Source organism: Eublepharis macularius, chromosome 12 (genome assembly GCF_028583425.1).
Source record: "Eublepharis macularius isolate TG4126 chromosome 12, MPM_Emac_v1.0, whole genome shotgun sequence".
Taxonomy (NCBI): Eukaryota; Metazoa; Chordata; class Lepidosauria; order Squamata; family Eublepharidae; genus Eublepharis; species Eublepharis macularius.
In genome coordinates, this window is record NC_072801.1 from 11967735 (window position 1) to 11976378 (window position 8644).

Consider the following 8644-nt stretch of genomic DNA (forward strand, 5'->3'; position numbering starts at 1 on the left):
CTGCTAAGCAACCTTCTCAACTTTCCTTGCCAACTTATAAACGGGTGTTCAAGATAGGCGGCTCAACCAGCTGCAGTCTGCAAAACTCTTGCTTTCCTTGGGCCAAGAACAGACCTCCCCTGCTTCTTTTAAATGCCACTGGATTTGGTACTTCTCTTCATTTTTTAAAAAATATCCAACATTGTTTAAACTTTTACTGAATCTAAATTGGCCTGTAATTTTTTTGCAATGTTATGATGACCCGTTTTAGGGTGGAAGCGATGATACGAGGCACGGAGTTGTTTTTCTCTCCAGGGTCTCCCAAGACATCTGTTGTACAGAACAGAATCTCCCAATTCCCTTCCCTACACAGAAGTCATCAAGTCACCCTCCTTCCCCCCTTCCAGTTATTGCCCAGAACGTGATTGATTGAAGCTCAGAATGACTCCAGTTCCCTTCAGCTTCTCCAGTTGCTCTCTCAGAAGAATCCAGACAGATCTAGTACAAGCAGGTTGTGTTCATTTGGGATTTCTTGCTCAGTTTTACAAATTAATGTTCGAAGTAAATAGCTTGCTGTCTTTCACATAGGTCAATGTTTCTTCTTTATAAGCAATTAACTTACATTTTAACGGGAACAAATTATAAATACCTGGCAGACAGAGAGCCTTAGAGTTCTTTCATCTCATTTCCATAAAGGTTGAACCAACCAAAAAAGGTCAGGAAGAAGGGAATCTTCTTTGAAGTGCTGTAAATAGGATCGGCAACATGACAGTAAAGAGTAATTATCACTTCCGTAATTAACATATGGCAATCTGTTTACAGAGAGAGCAAAACAACAATGCTTTTGAGGAGTGACAAGAGTAGAAAAGAAGTCACTTCTCTAGATTTACACTTTATAGATTTACGGAGAAAATCTTCCTATATCTGCTGTAGAACACCTGCTATCTGTAAAACGGGTGGAAGAGGAGGACATAGGCTACAAAACCTATATCACTGCAATCTTGTTCAGAGTTTCAAAGGGGTTCGACGAGTAATTCTGCATAGGGTTCAACTTGTGATCTTCAAGATGGGTCTCTGGAGGTCTCCCAGAATTACAACTGATCTTGGTTCTCTTGAAGGAAATGGCATACCATAGAGTCTGGGATAAATGGAAATCCTAGAATGGTGACAAAGGGTGGATTTATGGCATCACATTCCTGCTAGACTCCCTTCCAAAACTCCACCCTCCCCATTTACTGTCTCCAAATCTCCAGGAATTCCCCAAGCCTGAATTGGTATCCCTATATAGGGTGCCACAATATTTTACCTCAAAGAATACTGGGATTGTAGTTTGGTTAGCTGCCTGTACAGAATTAAACTTTCCAGAATTCCTCAGAGAACAGGAATAGCTTTGAAATCTGTTTAAATGTGCTTTATAAATAGGTCATTCTGATCACATTGATAAGCAGCTGGGAGTTTCCACAGAAACTTTATTGATAATAAAGCAACACACACACAAACACACAAACGCTTAAAAATCAGCATAAGACAGCAAATTGGTGCAAAAAAGTAAAATAAAATGTTACCCCGCAATTAACACAATGAACCATAATTTTAAGAAGGAAAATGAACAAATGCCCTAGTTACTGTTGTTTGCGAAGTACAACAATCATTAATTCAGGATGGTTTTGTTTTCTGAACACAGCTGACAGCAGGAATTTCGGAAGATTCCTTTATGCAAAATAGCAGTTAAAAGTTGTGCCTTAAAGTTCCTAGAAAAGGTGGTGTTACTGTCTGCACCACAAAAGCTAACCGTTTCCACCAGCCCTGGTCCAAAGTGCAGGAAACATGGAGTCCTTCTGCCAAAATTATCGCACAGCACCCTGGCTCATCCTATACCTGCCAACATTTCAAAGACGTCAACAGGAAGACGCTTGTAACACCCCTCCACCCCACAGTTCTCATAGTAAGGATCATTCTCTGAAGTCTTTCACACTCACTTTGAGACATATTGCTAAAGGCAGTTCTCCATCTGCTGTATGTTACATTGCTTTGCTCTGAGACAGCTCAGCCTCCATTAATTAAAAAGCCAAGAGAGTTAAGGGGCTCTTTTTGGTGGAAGATATGTTTTAAATGTTCTTTTGGTGGAAGGCGTGTTTGGAACTCTGCCAGTGTTCTATTTTGTACAATGTTACGCTGCTCACTGTGCAAGGCCTTAGAGTCAAACCGCATGGTTTTGTGCACACTTACTATACAGCCAGGGTCTCCAACCTTTTTTCAGCCTGTGGACAGAATTTTGAAAACTGATAGGTAGGCATGCAAGTCTGTAGCAGCATAAAACAGGAGCCTGGTGGCATCTTAAAGTCCAGCAGAATGGATCCCAACAGATGTTATTATAAGCTAGAGCTCACTTCATCACATACATAAGGCAGATACATTTACACTGGCAAGCAGGGCTTTTTTTCTGGGAAAAGAGGTGGTGGAACTCAGTGGGTTGCCCTCGGAGAAAATGGTCACATGGCTGGTGGCCCCGCCCCCTGATCTCCAGACAGAGGGGAGTTGAGATTGCCCTCCGCACCGCTGGCAATCTAAACCCTCTGTCTGGAGATCAGGGGGCGGGGCCACCAGCCATGTGACCATTTTCAAGAGGTTCTGGAACTCCGTTCCCCCGCGATCCTGCTGAAAAAAAGCCCTGCTGGCAAGTGGGCAACAGAAAGGCAGGAAAGGGGAGGGTAATATTATTAAGAGAGGCTGGATTAAAACAATATCCACTCCAGAGAGTGATCCAATTCCTAAGAATAAATCTGGGCCCAATAAAATGGCTGCTGCCATGAGATAGCTAGGACCAATGAACCTATCACAAAACATGGAAAAGTTCCACAAAATATTAGGAGGTTTTAAGCCAAGCACTCTCTTATGATGGAGGCAGCTCTCTCTCTCTTGCTTTCTTTTGGAGAACAAAGTAAACCTGCTCATGAAGAGATTCTCAGGTTGCTTATAAACAGTGCTCATATTTCACTGATAATTATAGTGATGAGAGATTAAACCTGGCTGCAAAATTCTATAGCTGCTATTTATTAACCCATAAACGTCATCTCAAGAGTTGAATTTTTAAAATCACTATTGTTGGAGCAAAGGATAAAGAGGGTGGGAAAATCTGTGTGCCAATTTGATGCCATGAAATTAAATTATGTTTTAATATGAACTCTGTTCACCCATGTCTGTTTAATCTTTTGCTACTTTATGACATTACATTACAGACTGATTCTTACTGATCTCGGTTACAAACATGGAAGTTCTTGGGGTGGGGAGATAAAAAATGGTACTCTGTCGAATGCATACCCATCTTTTCTATCCGTGCCATTTTTGCAAATGCAGATGAATTGTGGACCGTTCGTTCCAGCTGCTGAAGTCATTGGTACAAGCCAGTAGGGGGCAATACTTCCTATCATAACCATCTATCCTTTCAAAGAACCTTAATCTAAATCAGGGCTTCGCAATGTATGGTTCCAGAGCCAAATATGACTCAGCATGGAATCAAAATGTCTCTTTTAAAAAGAAAATTAAATCTTTAAGGTAAGGAAGGTTAGGTGAATGTCTGCATCTTTGTTGAGCCTTCTGCAGCTGGTTTGCGCACACCCAGTTCCCATGTGTGCCTGCACAGAAGATTACTTGATGAACAACAGTTACAGGTAAGCGCAACCCTGTTTTATGTGGTCTGCTAGAATAACCAGTATGTGACGAAAATGGCAGGCAAATATATATATATATATATATATATATATATATATATATATATATATATATATATATATATATATATATATATATATATATATATTTTTAATGTGACTACTTGGAAATGCTTTGCAGAAAGGGAAATAAGAGAGGTGAACAGTTGCCAGGAATCCATGGGCCAACCAGACACAGATTTATGCTACTGCTACTAAAACAATAATGCAGGGTGTTGCCAGGAATCCATGGGCCAACCAGACACAGATTTATGCTACTGCACTAAAACAATAATGCAGGGTGTTCCTATTTACATTTATGACTTATTGCAAAACCTTGAATATGTCACTTCCCAATAAAGGAATCACAACAAGCTGGGCTGTGGAAACTGTATGGATTCTTAATTAGCAGGTCAATTATCAGTAAAAGGTAAAGGTAGTCCCCTGTGCAAGCACCGAGTCATTACTGACCCATGGGGGGACGTCGCATCACAACGTTTTCTTGGCAGACTTTTGTTACAGGGTGGTTTGCCATTGCCTTCCCCAGTTATCGGCTGTTTCCACATGCTGTTAAAGCGACGGGCTACTTACTGAATGCTGGCGTGTTTTTTCACAGATTCCAGACGCCTCTGATTTCAAAGTGGAAGCAGGCAGTTTCACTTTTGTTTGTTCAGCGTCTTTTGTGAGAACGGGATTTCCCACTCTTTCCTGTGCTGGGTAAAGGACACTGAACAAACGAAAGCCAAACTGCCTGCTTCTGCTTTGAAATTGGAGGCATCTGGAATCTGTGAAAAAACACGCGAGCATTCAGTAAGTAGCCCGTCGCTTTAACAGCATGTGGAAACGGCTATCTACACTTTTATCCCCAGGAAACTGGGTACTCATTTTACTGGCCTCGGAAAGATGGAAGGCTGAGTCAACCTTGAGCCGGCTACCTGAACCCGGCTTCCACCAGGAAGGGCTGTGGTGCAGAGTGGTAAGCGGCAGTACTGCAGCCCAAGCTCTGCTCGTGACCTGAGTTTGATCCTGTAGGGCCAGGGGGCTCTTCGGGGCTCCTCGTTCTTCCTTGGACTCCACCTGCAAAGGAATTTTGTCTTTAGACACATTCTAATATGTTCATCTACTCACCTTTCATCTGTGGGGACGAGAGGAGCAGCCGGACTCACCGGACCTCCTCCTTCCATCCTCCTTGCTCCAAAAGGATAAGAATTAGACAATTCTTTTTGGTCTTCATTTTGTCAACACCTCGTTGTATAGGAAATAGCCTTCCATGCGGGAGTCTCCAGTGTTTATTTAGAAGAACAAACATATTACAAGACTGTTTAATTCTTCACTGAGAGACTCTCTTAAAGGGACACGGTTGACAACTTATAATCCCCTTTTGTATTGTTTGGATATATAAGTCTTGGTATAGTCAATTGTTAAGAGTGATATATTTTGCACTGAACACTTTAATAGATGAGAAATTCTGTTTATAAAGTAATATTTCTTGTGTGATTATTTTCATTCCCAAGTGTTGTTGTTGTTTGGTCTTCTGAGTTCGATCCTGGCGGAAGCAGGGTTCAGGAAGCCAGCTCAAGGTTGACTCAGCCTTCCATCCTTCCGAGGTCGGTAAAATGAGTACCCAGAGTCCTGGGGGTAAAGTGTAGATGACTGGGGAAGGCAATGGTGAACCACCCCGTAAAAAGTCTGCCAAGAAAACATTGTGATGCGACATCCCCCTATGGGTCAGTAATGACTCGGTGCTTCCACAGGGGACTACCTTTGCCTTACAATTATCAGTAACGTTAAACAGTATATTTTCAGTTATGCAGATGGGCTTTCTTATGCCTGCGCTTTGCTGATTTCTTGCTCTGCATTTTGAACTGGTTTGGCTCATTAAGTATAAAAAGGTTGCTGACCCTCAGTCTAAATAATGGTTCTAAATGCCAGACCCAGTGCTCACTGAAGTGTCCACCTGTGTCTGGGCTGTACCACTCCAGACTGCAGGATAGAACCATTAAAAATATCCCTTCACATAGAAATGTATTGTACTATAGAAAACAAGCATGTCAGGAACAGAATCACAGAATCACAGAATTGGAAGGGGCCATACAGACCTTCTAGTTCAACCCCCTGCCCAATGCAGGATGAGCCTAAAGCATCTCTGACAAATACTCATCCAGCCTCTTCTTGAAAACTGCCAGTAAAGGGAAGCTCACCACCTCCCTGGGCAGCTGATTTCACATTTGACCTACTCTGACCATGAAAAAGTTTTTCCTAATATCTAGCCGGTACCTTTCTGCATGTAATTTAAGCCCGTGCTGCCAACCAGAACAGCTCCTTGCCCTCCTCCAAATGACAGCCTTGCAAATACTTAAAGAGAGCAATCATGTCCCCCCCCCCCCCGCAATCTCCTCTTCTCCAAACTAAACATTCCCAAGGCCCTCAGCATTTTCTCGTAGGGCTCAGTCTCCAGACCCCTGATCATCCTCGTCGCTCTCCTCTGCACCCTCTCGATTTTGTCCACATCCTTTTTGTAGTGAGGCCTCCAAAACTGCACACAGTATTCCAGGTGCGGCCTGACCAAGGCAGTATAGAGAGGGACTGTGACCTCCTGCGATTTCGACACTATGGCCCCTTTGATACAACCCAAGATTGAATTAGCCTTTTTTGCCACCGCATCACACTGACTGCTCATATTTAGTTTACAGTCCGCTCTTACCCCAAGATCTCTTTCGCATACACTACTACCCAGAAGTGTATCCCCCATCCTGTATTTGTGCTTCATATTTTTGTGGCCCAGATGTAATACTGTGCATGTATCTATGTTGAATTGCATCCCATTCACAACTGCCCACTTCTCCAGAGTACTCAGGTCTTGTTGAATTTTTCTTATTGTAGTGAGCCCCCCTGGCCAGACCCAGCTCGTACTGAGCTTTGGCCTCTCTGATGGCTGATCTGCAGTACCTAGTAACCTTCATATACTCCTCTTTAGAGGTCTGTCCTTCTCTCCATTTCCTGAATATTTCCTTTTTCTCCCTTAGCTTATTCTGGAGCTCTCTGTTCATCCACATCAGTTTCTTGGAGCCCTTACCATGTTTCCGTCTTGCTGGGATAGTGAGGACTTGAGCTTGCAAAAGCTCATGTTTGAGAAGAGCCCACCCTTCACTCGCTCCTTTCCCTTCCAGCACACTCCCCCATGGAATGACTCTCATCAAGCCTCTGAGTTCATCGAAGTTGGCCCTACGAAAATCTAACCTACAAACTTCCTTGTCTGCGAACTTCCTTGGTCCCTCACAGCAACTGGAATTCAAGGACGACATGGTCACTTCCCCCACCGCCTTCACCCCATCTACCAATTCTTCCCTGTTGGTTAATATTAAGTCTAGTATGGCTGAGCCCCTTGTAGCTTCCTCCACCATTTGAAAAAGGAAGTTGTCAGCCAGGCATGTCAGGAAGTTGCGTGATTCTTGTCGCTTTGCTGAGCTTGTCTCCCAGAACACATCAGGGAATTTGAAGTCACCCATAATCAGGGCTTTTTCCCATCAGGAACATGGTGGAATGGAGTTCCAGCACCTCTTGAAAATGGTCATGGCCAGTGGCCCCGCCCCCTGATCTCCAGACAGAGGGGAGTTTAGATTGCCCTCTGTGCCACTCCAGTGGCCTTTCCAGCGGCGCGGAGGGCAATCTAAACTCCCCTCTGTCTGGAGATCAGGGGGCGGGGCCACTGGCCATGTGACCATTTTTGCTGAGGGCGATTTAAACTTTTAATAACTCCCCCCTTGTTCCAGCTAACCCAAAGCGACGTCATTGTGCAGTCCTGAGTTCCACCACTGAATTCCACCACCTCTTTTCCCAGAAAAAAAGCCCTGCCCATAATTATAAGGTTCTGATCTGTTGAAGGAGGGCAGCATCCATTTCCTCTCCCTGGTCAGGCAGTCTGTAGCAGACTCCAATAACAAGGGCCGAATCCACACTCACCTATTTTCCGTTTTTTTAACGGAAAAAAATCCGTGTGTTTCCAACCCGCAAATTTCACCTGTCTGTTCACATTCATGCTGAAACTGCGTATTCCTCGCACGATCTACTGTTCACATATCCGTTGGCAAAGCCGTCTTAGTGGGCGGAGATCAATCTTCCCGCCCAATTTTTAAAAAAACTTTTTAAACAGATTTCCGTTATTTTGAAATCACCATGTACTGAAACATCAGCAAAGTGATATATCACATGCCACTTTTTGTAGTGATTGGTTCACATTTCTGGTGGGGTACTTAAAAATCCTATAAAAAGGAAGCGCACAGGAAAGATCTCTTTGTGGGTGGTAGTGGCTGGTAGGATTCATTGAAGCCACAACATTGCAACGGCAAGTTGTAAAACTGCGGGAAAATTCATGTAGTGTGGATTCGGCCAAGGTTAGACTAGAACCTCTCTCCCCGACAGACTAATTTTCTATGTAGAAGGAATGTTTGGAATGGAGAAAGAGTCACCCCCAAACACAGATGGATAACACTTGGCCTTTCAGGACTCTGTCATCTGTTTTTGAAGACTTTGGGGGGTTTGAAGGATTAAAACGGGATTACCTATCAGAGGAGCTCAAGGAATGATGCTCAGCTGCCTCTCCAAAGCTGTGCAGAGGCCTTCTTTTGTTTCATGGAAGCTGAGCCCCTGTGAAAGCTTGAAGAGAGGGTGTACTATTTACCAAGAACTCATCCGCCTCTGCAGCGGGCTGGGAACAATTTGCCCGATGCCTTTATCAGCCCTGACTGCCAGCGCCATGAAGAATACAGATGGCCACAATATCACTGGCTTTTGATACCCCCCCATCCCAAATCCAGTAAAGCTATGAACAGATATCCCCTCTTGAGACCCCTAAACACACACAGTGGTTTGCCAGAGCCTGGCACGATGCTTCCGAGCAGCTCTGTCATATGTGTGATTGGGTTTATGGGAAGTTGCTTGTTTAGGCCAGATTT